Here is a 15861-nt window from a genome sequence, read left to right on the forward strand (position 1 = left end):
GGTAGTGAGGAGCTGATATACACCTTAATTAAACACTTGTTACGTAATGGGGCTGGAAGCGATGCACGTTTTGACTATGATCGCCCTATCGATGGTCATACACCGCTAATATAGATGCAGTATACTACCGAACCTTTATTAGATTTTTTTATATCTTCACGAGAGAAGAGCGTATGAACCTGACTAGCGACGGCGTCCCGGGGAGTACATTCACTTGTTTACAGCGGAAATAATCCCGACAGTCTTATCGGGAATTTTTCTATATGCGTGCGTATCTCTGACGTATGCGTGCCATGTCCCTAAATAGAGAGCTGTAGCGTGGCGTGACTGTGATACGTTACCTTGATACGTGATATGTTAGGTCCACAGCGCATATGCTTGTTATATCCCTTGCTACAGTGGCAGGTTACTGTGACTGCGTAACATGGCAACGACCAGACAAGCCCAGGCCGCTTGCTTCGATCTGAATTTTTCCGTGCGTTTGCTTCTCTTTGTGATGGCAAGAATTAAATAATAAGATAAGGCATCGCTTCGTCCCTAGATCACTCTAGGGACACAGTATTGGCAACGTCCTTTTGTCATTGAGATCAAGAGCTTGTTTTGATGCTGGCCCACACACAGAACCATGCCCTAAATATGTGTTGATATTGCCACGTAGTAGTGACGGTGAAGTAGGCAGCAGAACTGTGATTATAGAAACTAGCGTTTTATTGGGCGAACTTGTGCCCTCAAAAGCAGACTACACTCAAAAGAACAACGATAGCGGCGAACACACTCGGCGATCGTCGAAAATCTGATGAGCGGGTCAACTGCGTCGGCTTTTATACAGCAATCGTCGAATGTTCCAGAATAATCGCTGGGACCTGCGGGTCTTCCACAAAGTTCTACACCATTCGCGTCACGCGATGAAATCACATAACACAAGCTTCCGCGACAACCGACAGCGGATAGAAGCATCAATAACATTCCAGAAACTTGCGACACATGCAGGCGCGTCCCGCGCTGTGTGATAGCATTTGTTAGGCGGCGAAACGTGGTCGCCCGATAAAGATAGGCAAGTGCACGTGTCAATGCCCACCCTCTTAAAAAAAAAAAAAAAGCATCGACTCGATGCTGCAAAAAAACGAAAGTAATAAAGAAAAACACCCGTAGCAAAGAAACAACAAAACAAGGACGTTCGTCAGCATGCGTAAAAGGGTTTAAGACGCACCACGTGGACAACTTCAGGTCGTTCGTGGCGCCGCTGTGAATGCGAAATACTGTCTGGCGCAACCCCATAGTCCAGTGCGCCAATACATCGAATGACCTTGTAGGGTCCGAAAAGCGTCGCAGTAGTTTCTCACTGAGTCCTCGTCGGCGTATCGGGGTCCAAATCCAAACACGGTCACCGGGCTGGTACTCGACGAAGCGTCGTCGGAGGTTGTAGTGTCGGCTGTTGGTACGCTGCTGGTTCTTATTCTGCAAGCGGGTGAGCTGCCGTGCTTCTTCGGCGCGCTGGAGATAGCTAGCAACGACAACATTCTCTTCGTCAGTGACGTGCGGCAGCATGGCGTCGAGCGTGGTCGTCGGGTTCCTGCCGTAAACCAGCTTAAACGGCGTGATCTGTGTAGTTTTTTGCACCGCCGTGTTGTAAGCAAAGGTTACGTACGGCAGGACCGCGTCCCACGTCTTGTGCTCAACGTCGACGTACATTGCTAGCATGTCGGCGAGGGTCTTGTTCAGGCACTCCGTGAGACCATTCTTCTGCGGGTGGTAGGCAGTTCGCCTCCTGTGGCTTGTATGGCTGTATTGCAGAATGGCTTGGGTCAGCTCTGCTGTAAAGGCGGTTCCTCTGTCGCTGATGAGGACTTCTGGGGCACCATGTCGCAGCAGGATGTTCTCGACGAAAAATTTCGCCACTTCGGCTGCGCTGCCTTTTGGTAGATTTAGTCTCAGCGAAGCGGGTGAGATAGACCGTCATCACGACGATCCGCTTATTTTGGGATGTTGACGCTGGAAATCGTTCCAAAATATCCATCCCGATCTGCTGAAATGGTCGCGAAGGAGTTTTGATCGGCAGAAGTAATCCTGCTGGTCTTGTCGGTGGTGTCTTGCGTCGCTGACAGTCTAGGCATGACTTGACGTAACAGATGACGTCGGCGGTCAGACGCGGCCAGTAATACCTTTCCTGTACCCTCGACAGCGTTCGGGAGAATCTGAGGTGCCCAGCGGTTCACTCGTCATGTAGGGCGTGCAGTACTTCTGGACGCAGTGCTGACGGAACAACAAAAAGGTAGCTGGCGCGGACTGGTGAGAAGTTCTTCTTTACGAGCAGGTTGTTTTGTAACGTGAACGAAGACAATGCGCGCTTAAATGCCCTAGGGACTACGTCGGGGTTCCCTTCCAAATACTCGACGAGGCCTTTTAGCTCCGTGTCTGCTCGTTACTGTTTAGTGAGGTTTTCCGCGCTTATTATTACAAGGAAGGCGTCGTCGTCTTCGTCGTCTTGCGGCGGGGGATCGATGGGGGCGCGTGATAGGCAGTCGGCGTCAGAGTGTTTTCATCCGGACTTGTAGATTACCGTGACGTCATATTCTTGCAGTCTGAGGCTCCACCTCGCCAGCCATCCTGAAAGGTACTTAGGGTTAGCTAGCCAACACAACGCGTGATGGTCGCTGACGACTTTGAATGGCCTGCCATATAGGTAAGGGTGGAATTTTGCTGTAGCCCAAATGATGGCGAGGTGTTCCATTTCAGTCGCAGAATAATTGCCTTTCGCTTTTGACAGCGACCGGCTAGAATAAGATATCACCCTTTCACGGCCGTCTTTCTTCTGGACTAGGGCGGCACCGAGGCCTAGGCTACTCACGTCAGTGTGTATTTCGGTATCGGCGTCCTCGTCGAAGTGTGCAAGTACTGGCGGTGATTGCATGTGTCGTTTGAGTTCTTGAAATGCGTCAGCCTGCGGCGTTTCCCACTTGAACTCGACATCACATTTGGTTAGATGTGTTAGCGGCTATGCGATGCGTGAAAAGTCCTTGACAAAGCGCCTATAGTAGGCACACATGCAAGGAATCCAAGCACTGCCTTCTTGTCGATGGGCTGCGGGGAATTTGCGATGGCAGCTGTTTCTGCGGGTCGAGGCGTACTCCGGATTTTCTGATGACGTGGCCTAGGAACAGAAGCTCATCGTAAGTGAAGCAGCACTTTTCCGGCTTCAGAGTGAGCCCTGATGATTTTATGGCTTCTAATACTGCCACAAGCCGCCTAAGTGTGGTCGCCGAAATTCCGGCGATGACAACAACATCATCCAAGTAAACAAGACACGTCTGCCACTTCAATCCTGCTAACACCGTGTCCATCACGCGGTGAAACGTTGCAGGCGGCGAGCACAGTCCGAATGGCATGACCTTGAACTCGTAGAGGCCGTCTGGCGTGATAAAGGCGGTCTTTTTGCGATCTCTCTCGTCGACTTCTATTTGCCAGTAGCCAGGCTTGAATTCCATCGACGAGAAGTATTTAGCGTTGCAGAGCCGATCCAATGCGTCGTCTATCCGTGGAAGGGGGCATACGTCCTTCTTCGTGATCTTGTTCAGTCGACGGTAATCGACGCAGAAATGTAGGGTTCCGTCCTTTTTCTTCACCAGGACAACAGGAGATGCCCGCGGGCTTTTGGACGGCTGGATGATGTCGTCGCGGAGCATTTCGTTGACTTGCTACCTAATAGCTTCACGTTCTCGCGTCGAAACTCGGTAAGGGCTCTGGCGGAGTGGTTGAGCGCACTCTTCGGTTATTCTGCGATGCTTTGCAACTGGTGTTTGTGGAATCCTCAATGACGTCGAAAAACAGTCTTAGTATCGTCGGAGAAGACTTCTGAGCTGTTGCTGCTTGCTCACGGGGCGACTTGCATTTACGCCGAAGTCTGGTTCGGGGCTATGGTCGGCGGGGTAGATGCGGCAGAATCTGAGTGGATAAGGGCATTGCTCGTTTCCACAATTTCCTCGATGTACGCGATTGTCGTGCCCTTTCATGTACCGGACGCACCCGACAAGCCGTAATCTAAGCCCGGACCGCAAAGACAACACCAACGTCGTCCCGGAACATCGAGGAAGCCACCGGCTACAGCAACTGCCCCCGGAACACGGAATTCTATACCAGGGACGACCAAGAAGATCGCCAGAGAAGATGGTCCAGACATGACCAAGAAGACAGCCCCAATGGCAGCCGCAGCGGTCCCAATAGTGCAGCAGCCCAGGGAGCCATCAACGTTCCGCGGTTCCACATTTGAGGACCCGGAAAGCTGGCTGGAGACGTATGAGAGGGTCGCCACGTTTAAGAGTTGAGACAGCGACGACAAGCTGCGACATGTCTATTTCGCATGGGAAGACGCCGCCAGGACCTGGTTCAAAAATGGAGAAGCCACCTTAACGACGTGGGTCCTGTTCCGAAGCGGCTTCTTGCAAACATTTACAACCGTCGTGCGAAAAGAGCGAGCCCAAGCTTTACTAGAAACCAGAGTGTAGCTGCCAAATGAGACGATCGCGATCTTCACTGAGGAGATGGCCCGTCTTTTCCGGCACGCCAGCCCGGAAATGTCGGAGGAGAAAAAAAGCCCGCGTCCTGATGCGAGGCGTCAAGCAAGAACTTTTCGCCGGACTTATTCGTAACCCGCCGAAGACCCTAGCTGAGTTTTCTGCAGAGGCATCGACAATCGAGAATACTCTGGAAATGCGCACCCGGCAATATAACCTCCAGGTGCTCACGCCGCAGTATGCCATCCAAGGACTGGGTTCCGATGACCTTCAAGAGCCCATCAGGACCATTTTGCGCGAAGAACTGCGCAAGGTCTTGCCTTCGTCGCAGCCTCAAGTGGCCTCGATTGAACACATCGTGAAAGATGAGATTCAGCGATCGCTTGGAGTTCCTGTGTTGCAATCTCAATTACCGCAGCCCCAGCCAGAAGCGATGACCTACGCCGCCGTCGCACGCCGTCAAGTCCCCCCTCCGCGACCGCGCGAGGGCCCTGTAACGCCGCGATTCCGTCTTCCGCCGCCGCCGCCGCCGCCGCCAGCACGCCCACCAGTCACCCAGCGCACCTACGCGAGGAAGACGGACATTTGGCGAGCCCCCGACCACCGCCCGCTCTGCATCACTGCGGAGAAGCCGGCCATGTGTACCGCCGATGCCCATACGCGACTTGGGACTGAGAGGGTTCGCCGTCAACGCGCCGCGTCCTCAGCTTGGGGAGCGCCCACGTGACATCGCCGACTACCCAGGACCTCCACCAGATGTCACGTAGTAGTGACGGTGAAGAAGGCAGCAAAACTGTAATTATAGAAACTAGCATTTTATTGCGCAAACTTGTGCCCTCAAAAGGAGACTACACTCAAAAGAACAACGATAGCAGCGAACACACTCGGCGATCGTCGAAAATCTGATCAGCGGGTCATCTGCGTCGACTTTTATACCGCAGTCGTCGAATGTTCCAGACTAATCGCTGGGACCCGCGTGTCTTCCACAAAGTTCTACACCATTCGCGTCACGCTATGAAATCAGATAACACAAGGTTCGGCGACAACAGACAGCGGATAGAAGCATGGAGAACATTCCAGAAACTTCCGATATATGCAGGCGCGTCCCACGCTGTGCGATAACCTTTGTTAGGTGGCGAAACGCGGTCGCCTGATAGGCAAGTGCACGTGTCAATATACAAGTATTAACTGCCGCCAAGCCATTAGCGATGGTGTTACCTCGGTGACGCAGAACGCTGTAAACACATAATAATAACATTACTACTACTACTACTACTGCTACTACTACTACTACTACTACTACTACTACTAATAATAATAATAATAATAATAATAATTCTTTATGCCGATTCCAGAAAGAACGCTTGTCCCAACGATCACCAATATGCGATATGCGTCTTGCATGCGATAGCTGATTCCAAGTTATCCATGCAAATTTGCTGATTTCTCACGCTTACGTTTCGCACATTAACCACACCACCTAGTCCCTGGCCATCCTCAACTGCATTTCTCTTCCCTTAGCGCCCATTTTTTAAAGCTATAATCTTACCTAAGCATTACATCGCCTGCCCAGCTCCATTTTTCTGCGCCTAATGTCAATTCGAATATAGGCAATCTCCGTTTTCTCCCTGATACACATTGGTTTCTTCCGATCTCTTAACGTTACGCCTGATATTTTTCGGTCCATTGGACGTTGCCCCATCTCTAAGTTCTCAAGCCTCTTCATTAGCCTTCAACTTTGTGCCCCATATTTTAGTACCCGTAGAATGCAATGAGTGTACACTTTTCGAACGTAGCGTTATGCTAGCGGTCATTATTTTGTAATGCGCGCCGTGTGCGCTCTAAGGCATTTTTATTTTCATTTAAGTTTTGCTCTCATGATATAGTGACCTGTGAGTAATCGACGGAGATAAAAGTATTCTTGCAGCGTTTTTAAAGGTTGACTACAATCATGACTCCTTGTTCCCTTGCCAGGCTATTCAAGACTACTCCCGTGTTCCCCGTATTACCTTCAATTTTACTCTTATACGTGTTGTACTTCACCCTTAATCAAAAAAGTAAGACGTTTGTGCCGGTGGCTACATGTTGCATAAACAACAAGTAACAGCGCTATACGCAGGAGACGGACGAAGCGCTGAAATTCAACGAATGCTTTACTAACTCATCAAATACATACAAGTGCGTGAAGGAGAAGGAGAGAGGGCAAGCTACGTGGCCACACTAAAAGGCATAATTTAGCACGATCATCATGTTTTCATTTCTTTCCACATTTCCAAATAGCTTACCAGCTCTCCTTTTTACGCTGCATGCACCTGTATATAATTGGTGCGTGATAATACAACATTGGTTCATATTCAGTGTTTCATCCGCCTTCTTTCTACGTCTTGTGTATTCAGATGCCACTCGTGTATTTTGTTTGTTTTATTCTACACGTAATCATTTGTTCGAGTTCGTGTCTAGCGTTGTTGTACAGGACAATGTCATCTGCAAAGCGCATGCTGCTCATATATTCACCTGTAAACCCCCCCCCCCCCCTCGTAATACCTCGCAGTTTAGTACCTTGATTGCATGTTCTAAGGATGCAATAAATAGTATTGGAGAGATTGTGTTTCCTAGCCTGCGAGGTATTTGAGAGCCATTTGAGAGGTATTTTGCCGCTTTCCCTGCGGAATAACTGACCGTGTAATTAATTTGGTTCTACTCTCTAGCATGCTACACGACGGTATGTTAGCCCGTTATTTATGAAGGTTACCTACAGGCAACATAACACAAAAGAATGGGTGCCCTACCCCTCTTTGAAGAAGGATGACCAGCGAAGCTGCGTATGTCGGCCCCTTAATGGTGAACTCCACCTCTGCCGCTAGTTGGCCCCGCGTTGCACTATCTTCCGGATCGGCCAACGTATGGGGAGTGCTTAACGCCGCCTGCGCCACCTCCGCGGCGAGTCGGCCCGGCATTGCGCTATGTTAAGGGTCGGCTCAAGTGTGGTGAGTTTTGTGCCTACGCATGAACGCGATCCTGGGGGGACGAGCTCTTAACCGCGCCGCTGCAAAAAAAAAAAAAAAAAAGGATATCGTCTGTGTTTTGGTATTGAGTACGAAGTTTCTCGCTGAATTTATTAGGCCAGCACTGAATTACAGGCAACGGGCGTCATTCGCTGGTTTTCAGGAGGAATACAAAGAGAAAGAAATTTAGCACGCAATACTGTTTTTTTTTAAACATTGTCAGAGGAGACAGGCCGACACGAGATATCAAGCTGCAGGAGTATCACACATGTAAAGCAAAGCAAATGAGACATGAACCTACGGTTCACACGTCGCGGCGAGCTGTCCGTACAAATATTAAACGCACCCTTTGGCAGCTTGAGCTAAAGCCCACTTCCAGTTTTATACTTGGAGTTTGTCTCCTCTAGCCAAATAAATGTCCGCAAAATATTTTTCCCTTGATTATGATTATTTTCGATGTGTCTTGCCCATATACATAAAAAAATAAACATTTTGGGGGGTTTTAGAGGGTTAAAACGTTGATGTCTTGGCAAGTCTACCGTGGTTCCGCAAAGACGTGGGGCATACGCAGAGCCTCACGTATGACTTAACCACGGCAAGGTGTCAGGTGTCTCTCAGAGCAAAATAATATTTCCGTGACTTGTGCAAAGTCATATTACCTCGTGTATGCGTACTGCTCACCTCAAGACGATGAGCGAGTCTTTCCTACCGAGCGCTCCATCACCTGCTGTGGGCATCACTTCTGCCTAGAAAGAGGAGAAAGGAAGGTGCCTTAAATGCACACCTATCTTTATAGTTACATTTAGAAAATTCAACTACTGCTGTAAAAAGGAACATTTTAATAAGTTAGCGATTTCCACCTCGCGTTGACTACAATACGAATGTACTTAGCAACTACACGTTACGCGCACACAAAAACTCGTCAGAACCCATCTCACAGAGACTGTCGACAGTTATGTGTTTAGAATTCAATCAATATAGCGACACTCCGTATTTCCACCATTCAACCGAGCTATGTATGAGGCGCGTACTTCGACAAGACTCCTGTTTTGCGCTTCCCTAAGAACACTCGGTGCCATCTCGCGGATACTCCTCGAAATCTGCGCGTGTCCTCGGAAATACATGGCGCAATGGCGTGCGAACACTCAGAAACGCGTAATGCGGCAACGTAGCTCCTCCCTACCGCCTATTTCTGGACACCCAGCGACATCTGGTGGCGCTGCCGAGAAGCCCGCGCGCGCACTCCGAAGAGAGAGGTGCGCCGCTGCAGTAGTCTGTATTCTGAGAATTCCTACCTCGCTTGCCACAAACCCAGTAACGCCTGCTCTGTTACCCAAGTTGGCAAGAGGTTCTTTGAAAAGGGGTGCTTACCCATTGCATTCGAGGCACAGCTCGCTAAAGCGTTGGCGTAAAAGACGTTCATTGAAAACTGGCACATACACAGCTTACGCAGAGCATTCGTGGCGCAGCCTGCTAAAGCGTCGGGCTGGGTTACTTCGCGAACCGTTGTGACGTGGGTTCGATCATAACATTGGTGTGTATTAACCGTATGATCTTTTCTGTAAGCCGCCCGGCAGCGACAAAGTTTGATCGACGTCAACTAGAGGTTGAATCACCTTCCAACTCTGTCATCAGCTGCCATATTCATCAGCATTAGGTCCATCATAGTGATCATCAGTGCGGCACTTAAAATAAATATTAAGGTTTATCCTCAGCTATCATCATCAGCTTTGTCACAGGTTTATGCTGCACTATATTCTGGTAGGACCCACAAACCAGGCTGCGCACAGAGGATATAAACGAACCTACCGGATACCGAAAGAAGAGGCAACTTGCAAAGGAAGACGTTGCATTCAAACACCTAAATGGCGACGTTTCACTGTGTCGACACCGCGCAGTGGGTTATGGCGGACGCAGTATTGCAGGACTCACGAATTAACCGTCAGTACCAGGGATTCGTTAACACACACCCAAAATGCAATACATGAGAGCTATTGCATTCGGCCTCTATCGGAATGCGGCCCTCGCGGCCGGGCATCGAATGCGAGACTTCGCGTTCAGCACATGTCATAGCTACGGAGCCGCAGGTATATGTGGATGTACATACGTGCACTCGATTAAAAGAATACCCTACTTCAGTACTCCTGGGATCGCATGGTATTCTGCTGAGCAAATGCCATAGCTTCTGAGCCGCGGGTATACGTTGATTAAAGAATGCGCTACTTCAGTTCTCCTGGGATCGCATGGCACTGTGCTCCACAAATGCCATAGCTACTGAGCCGCGGGTATACGTGGATTAAAGAATGCACTACTTTAGTTGTCCTGAGATGGCACGGTATTGTGCTCAGCAAACGCCATAGCTACCGAGCCGCAAGTACACGTGGACGTAGGCGCGCACTCGAATAATGAATGCACCACTTCAGTATTCCTGGGATCGCATGGTACTGTTCTCAACAAATGCCATAGCCACTGACCCGCGGGTATACGCGGAATAAAGGATGCACTACTTTAGTTGTCCTGGGATGGCACGGTATTGTGCTAAGCAAATGCCATAGCCACTGAGCCGCGAGTATACATGGATGTAGGCGCGCACACCATTAAAGAATGCGCTACTTTAGTACCCTTGGGATGGCATGATACTCGGAACTCGTAGCGTCATTGTCATCCGTCATCATTTTCCACCAGTCATATGACGAGCCATCTAGCTAAGAGCGATAAGAATACGCTCTCTAGCTGACTGTACTTGCCACTACAGTCGTCGCTTTGGCCTGTCTGAATAGGTCATGTGTCCAAAGGAACGTCTATGACGCGTATGCCTGGCTTCCGAAACGCTGCCGGCGTAAAGAGTTTGTGAATGCAAAGTCTTGGAGGTCAGGGGTTTCTTATCCATACAAACCTGCCTCTTTCGTGTTTGTTTGAACACCCGCAATAAAAATGCGAGAACGACAGCACGCCCTATTGTCCTTGCCAACTCCCTAGGAGGGAATTCCAGAACGCCTACTGGACTACCACTGCGGTTACAGAACAGAACACCCTAAATGATTTTTTTTAGAGACGAGTTCATCAATATCAAAGCGAAAATTCTTCGAATGATTCAAAATGGCAGCAACATTAGGAAATGGATGCGTCGGTGAACTATTTAAAGTACTTTTGTAAGAAGTAGCTCCATACTTTCATCAATATTCTTTTACTAGCATGATATAATAATGCACATGTCCGCGCGTAATGGGCTCATGTTCTGTCCCTTGGTAGTGTTTCGTTCGTGCTGTAATGCTAGAAAAAGCCGCAATCATAGCTAGTAAACTGATGTAAGCTCGCACTCATCTAGTATGCGTAGTTTTTGTAAAGTCTCAATTAGAGCTTGCTCTTAAGCAACTTATCGGTTAAAGACTAAAGAGAACCATATTTTACATACATTGCGGTAGTCGGACAACCCCACATAAAATAATTGAATATTGCGCATTAAGGGACTGATATTGAGAAGATAAGTGTTCGAATAAAACGTTTTTAGTAAAGAGCACCGTTTCCTATTCGTTTGAAATAACCAGCTGCGCTTAGGTTCTAAAGATAAGTCGTATCTACTTCAACCGTTGAGGCTTGACGTTATCGTCGCTGCCTTCCGTGCATGCTAAGTACGTTCCGAAGAAACGTCGTGTAAATGCTCAAAATGACATTTATTTTGTCACTGGTACAGAGAGCACTTTTACGTATTGCGGAAACGACTACTGCGCTCACCAGTGTAGCGCCCTGTGGCTGACCTTGACCGAACTCCATCATGACGGTGAGGTTGCGATGGCACGCCCGACTGTTAAGCAGCGCCTTCTTTTTCTTTATCTTCGCTCAAACGCAAGGGGCGGAGCACTAGGACGTGCGCCGAAAGAAAAATATTGTGCGCTGTAAATTTCACCCCTTTATTAAATCTACCCTTTGCGAAGCAGTAGATTTTACCACAGAAGGCAGTAGAAAAACTACGCACGCATTTGCTGTTGCCGTAACGAACCGCGAGAAAGAATGATTAGAAATTTAACTATAAAAAAAGATAGGCCCTTTCTTTACTTGCATATCCGGTCGGTAAAATACTTTCTCCACATAGGTTTAAGGAAATCCATAGAGAGCATGGTAGTCACATGCCATGTGACCATATATACCTCGTTTAATGTCATGTCTTTTTTGGTAATACAGCAGTTGATGGTAATAAGCCAATATGGTCACTGTCAATTTTCTTGGGCATAACAACTTAACCCACTGCCGTTTTTTGGCTAAAATATTTGTTGGCGTGATTACACTTTTGCCTAAGTACTATTATGCCCGCAGTTTTCAAGACGTGCTTCCTTGTCAAAACGCTTGTGCGAGACGAACAATGTTCTTCTCGTTACTTTGGTCCAGGCTGAGGGCTGCTCCCCATGTTGGCGAACCTTGGTGATAGCGTCCCCGCAGACATTATCATGACAGAGCGCACAAATGGTCTCGCAGCAAAAGAGCGTTTCCGAATTCAATACATTGATGTGTTTGTAAGGTATTTGCGCATAGAACTGGTCGTTTCTGTCGCGGTTCATTGATAAAACCGTGTTGAAGCCACTAAAACCCGAAATTATCATATCTTTAAAGCACTCTTGCGAAGGAAAACGAAGAGAAAAGAAGACTGTGACGAACGCTACCTGTCATGTTTCATCCTCTTTCTTTAAGAGCACTAGAAACCAGCTGAAAATTGTACACACTTACAGCTTTGCGCGCGCTGAACAAGAATTATTCCATTTAAATGGTTATAGAAACGTATGATATTACTTACAAAGCACGCTGCTTACAGAATATTCCACTTTTCTAACCGTCTAATATCTGGTTAGCCTCCCCGCTTTTGCTCTTCATCTCTCTCTCTCTCTTTTTACCGTGAGGTAAATACATTAGATGTATGGTCTTCCTTCGGATATTTGCTGCTTGTTGAGGCCATAGGGCCGTAGAACAAGCTGCTGACTGACCCCTCGAGAGACAACAGCTGTTGACACTTTGCACACTTTTATCTGCCGCTTAAAGTGCAGGTTTAACTTTGTCAAAGCTGAACTGCGGCCATGTCTCGGGGTAGAACCCATCTCCCCGGACCCCCGCCGCTCTGAATCCTCCAGTAAAAAAGGCATGCAGTGCATAAGGTGAAACGCTAATGGTAAATATATGCGTAGAGGGTGCAGACATTGGTCTACAAACTGGCACAAGGGCAAAGAAGAAGACGAACAGTGGAAGTGGGAATCGGGGGCAAGGATTCCTCTGGAAAAATACCCTTGGCTCAAGGTATCACAAATACCTACGCTCCAGCTTGTGTAGTTCACCGCTCCGTACAAGCTCTAAAGCACAGTGCCTCCATGGCAGACGCCGGTAGGCCTGCTGAACACGCAGCAAAATCGAAGGAACCGAGAAGACATTCGCATCCGCATGTCATCAAGAATAGTGCCGTGCCGCCACCTGTGCACCACTCGCGTGCATCTCCTGCGGTGAAGCGACACGAGGACGGCTACGCGGAGAAACGCCTGGTGAGTCGTCCATTTAAAACAAAGGTTTCCATAGAGTACAAAGAGGTATGTAGAAGAGGAAAGCGGAAGCGCGAAACAACACGTTGCATCGGATAAAAATGGTTACGAACTTGTAGCACGAACGAGTAAGATGTTTACGAAAAATAAAAAATTCTTGTGACCTAAACCTATCGGGGATGTGGGAGAATCCTCACATAATAACAATCCGTACCACCTTGGATGTAAATGACTCACATAAGTAATGACATGGTCGCTTGGTATAGGTGGAAAAAGAAAGAATCGCGAAAGTAATTTTCAGTAAAGCAAGCAACAAAGTATTTTACTAAACGCACAGAAAAATCCCGTCATTATTAAGACATAGTCAACCGTACATGAGATTATTTAGTGAATTTAACTAGAGATTTTCTAAGCATAGCCAATGTTCGTATCTAATGTTCATGGTTTCGAAAAGGCATTCCTTGTAGGCATTGTAGATACCCACAGTCAAGCAGGCTACACTTCACAAAATGGTGGTAAAGAATTCCCATAAGTCTGGAAAACATCTGCATCAATTTCGTGACTACCCTAATTCGCCACCAAAATGTTAGAAAAATACTCTCATAAAAGGTGTCAACCAAGCATGAACAATGTATTTGGTGTTTGTTCTGAAAAGAGAGATTGAGTGCCCTAATGTAACGCATCGGTTTCGGCTAGTTGGTTAATAGAACTGTAAGTACAGGCAGGGCAGCGCGCAATGATGGGCCAATAAGTGACAAGTAAAACTCCGCAAGCCCTGTTTTACGTATCTCTTCTCTGTACATATTTTTTCAGAGCTGTTCTGCCTATAGTTCTGAATACACAAGCATGCGAATGGGTACATGTGGGGATTAACGGGGAATATCTTATGAACCCGGGGTTGACAGTTTACAATATTTTGCTGGTATGCAGGCATGACAAAATAAGTAGCTCAGGATGTAGACAAATTTTTACGGTCGATTCAAATTTTAGCTGCAGCCAGCTAAAGGATTGCGTAAAGGGACCTGCAGCAGCAAATATCGAAGTCCTGAAATGTACCTGACGTTAAAGTTCCTTATTTGAGAAATGTTTTGCAGCTTTTCCATGCCTGCAGTGAAAACGGAGTTTATGCAACCAAAGACCTCCGTTAGTCCCCACCGCGGTGCGTGAAGTCCTTGAACGACTTGCACTGCGGAGGCTACGGCCGACCGGGCGCAGTGGGGCGCTTCCCGCAGCGATTCGCCCGTTGAACGTCACCGTGGCGCAGCTTTATACATTTCGACTTGAGTGTACACGCAGACGCCCCTACTTCCTGTTTTAGAGCCTGCACCGGGCTAAAGTGCGAGGCTGTCCCTGAAGTTGCGCTGGAGTTGCTTTAGAAGTTACATGTCGCAATGACGAGCACTATCGCTTTAGCTGTGGCGTTACATCCGTTAAGAGGCGTGACATCCGTTAAGAGCTCGGGTTCTCCAATCTAAATACACGTAAAAGGAGAATTCGTTTTTATCGGTAACCACTGCACCGAATTCGGCGAGGTTCGTTGAATTCTAAAAAAAAACTTAGAATCTACCGACTGTTCGTTTCGAATTTCGGATTTGGCTTGTCAATTTCTTATTAAAGATTGGCAAAGATCGAAAATGTTCACTAACCGAACCTATCAACTTTACAACTGTGTCACTCCGCAATGAAAAATGATATCACAAATCAGTAAATAGTTTCTAATAGTAGATATAAAGCGGACGAAACTGATTTGTTACACATGAATCTCAAGAAAGTTAGTAATACGAAATCACAGCTTTTGCAGAACCCTTGCACACAACGGAGCAAATTCACGTAAGATACAAAATGACATACGCAATTGGTCCGCCTTTAATTATCTAATGGGTGCCTTTCAGAGAACCATGATATCTGTCCTTGATGCAGAGCTATTAATTTGTAGACTACGGGGTTCTATTTTTTTTTTTTGTTTTACTTTCGAATTCCAGAAGAGCTTTTTAGGAAAATTCAGGCAAATTCAGTTGAAGTTTCGCTTCCAACAGTCACTAGAATTAAACTTTCTCTCTGAAATGCAACAAATTTCATTGAACTCGGTCCAGGAGTTATCTCAGGAAAACGTCTTTTTTACGTTTTACATGTATTTCAATAGCCCAAGTCGGAGTTGGGCCCGAGCTAAAGCTTCCTCTTAACCGCCTTCAAAGTGGTTAAAAAAAATGCGTCTGGCTTTCCGCGTGGCCCACTTGCTTAGTGCGCCGCACCAGTGGGCGTATCAGTGGCGTAGCCGATGGCAGAGAAGTGTCCGTGACAAATATTATATCCTTTCGCTGCTTGGACGTCCACTGTCTGACGCCCTCTGGGGCTCTATTTTCGACACGCATGGCGGCTGCACGGCCGCCATTATCCGCCCTTTTGACTCTCCCATTGGCTGTCGACAGGTCATGTGTTTCAAAATTTGTGCCGGCAAGCGGAAGTTTTGTTAAATGCAATTTTGCGATTTCATCAAGATGACGAAACGTGACGTAGAGCTGCAAATTTTATCGACATCGACTGATACATTTTTCTCGTCCTTTTCAGTAAAACGGGCAACACAACATTTTGCTACACGCAGAGAAGATTTTTGTCGTTATCAAAATGCAGTCAACCGTACATATGTCATGCCTCGTATGTACATGTCTCAGCCATGCCCTATATCACATTGTCTACATAATCACCGTAGCTTTCGGCGCATTTTTGTTCATGCTAAATCATTTAAAATGTCTGCTGTCCCATGTGCCAAAAGCCATTGGAATGGCCTTTCTAATGATGTTAGAACACCAGCGATACTAACGCATT

This window comes from Dermacentor andersoni, chromosome 3 (assembly GCF_023375885.2).
Source record: "Dermacentor andersoni chromosome 3, qqDerAnde1_hic_scaffold, whole genome shotgun sequence".
NCBI classification, from domain to species: Eukaryota; Metazoa; Arthropoda; class Arachnida; order Ixodida; family Ixodidae; genus Dermacentor; species Dermacentor andersoni.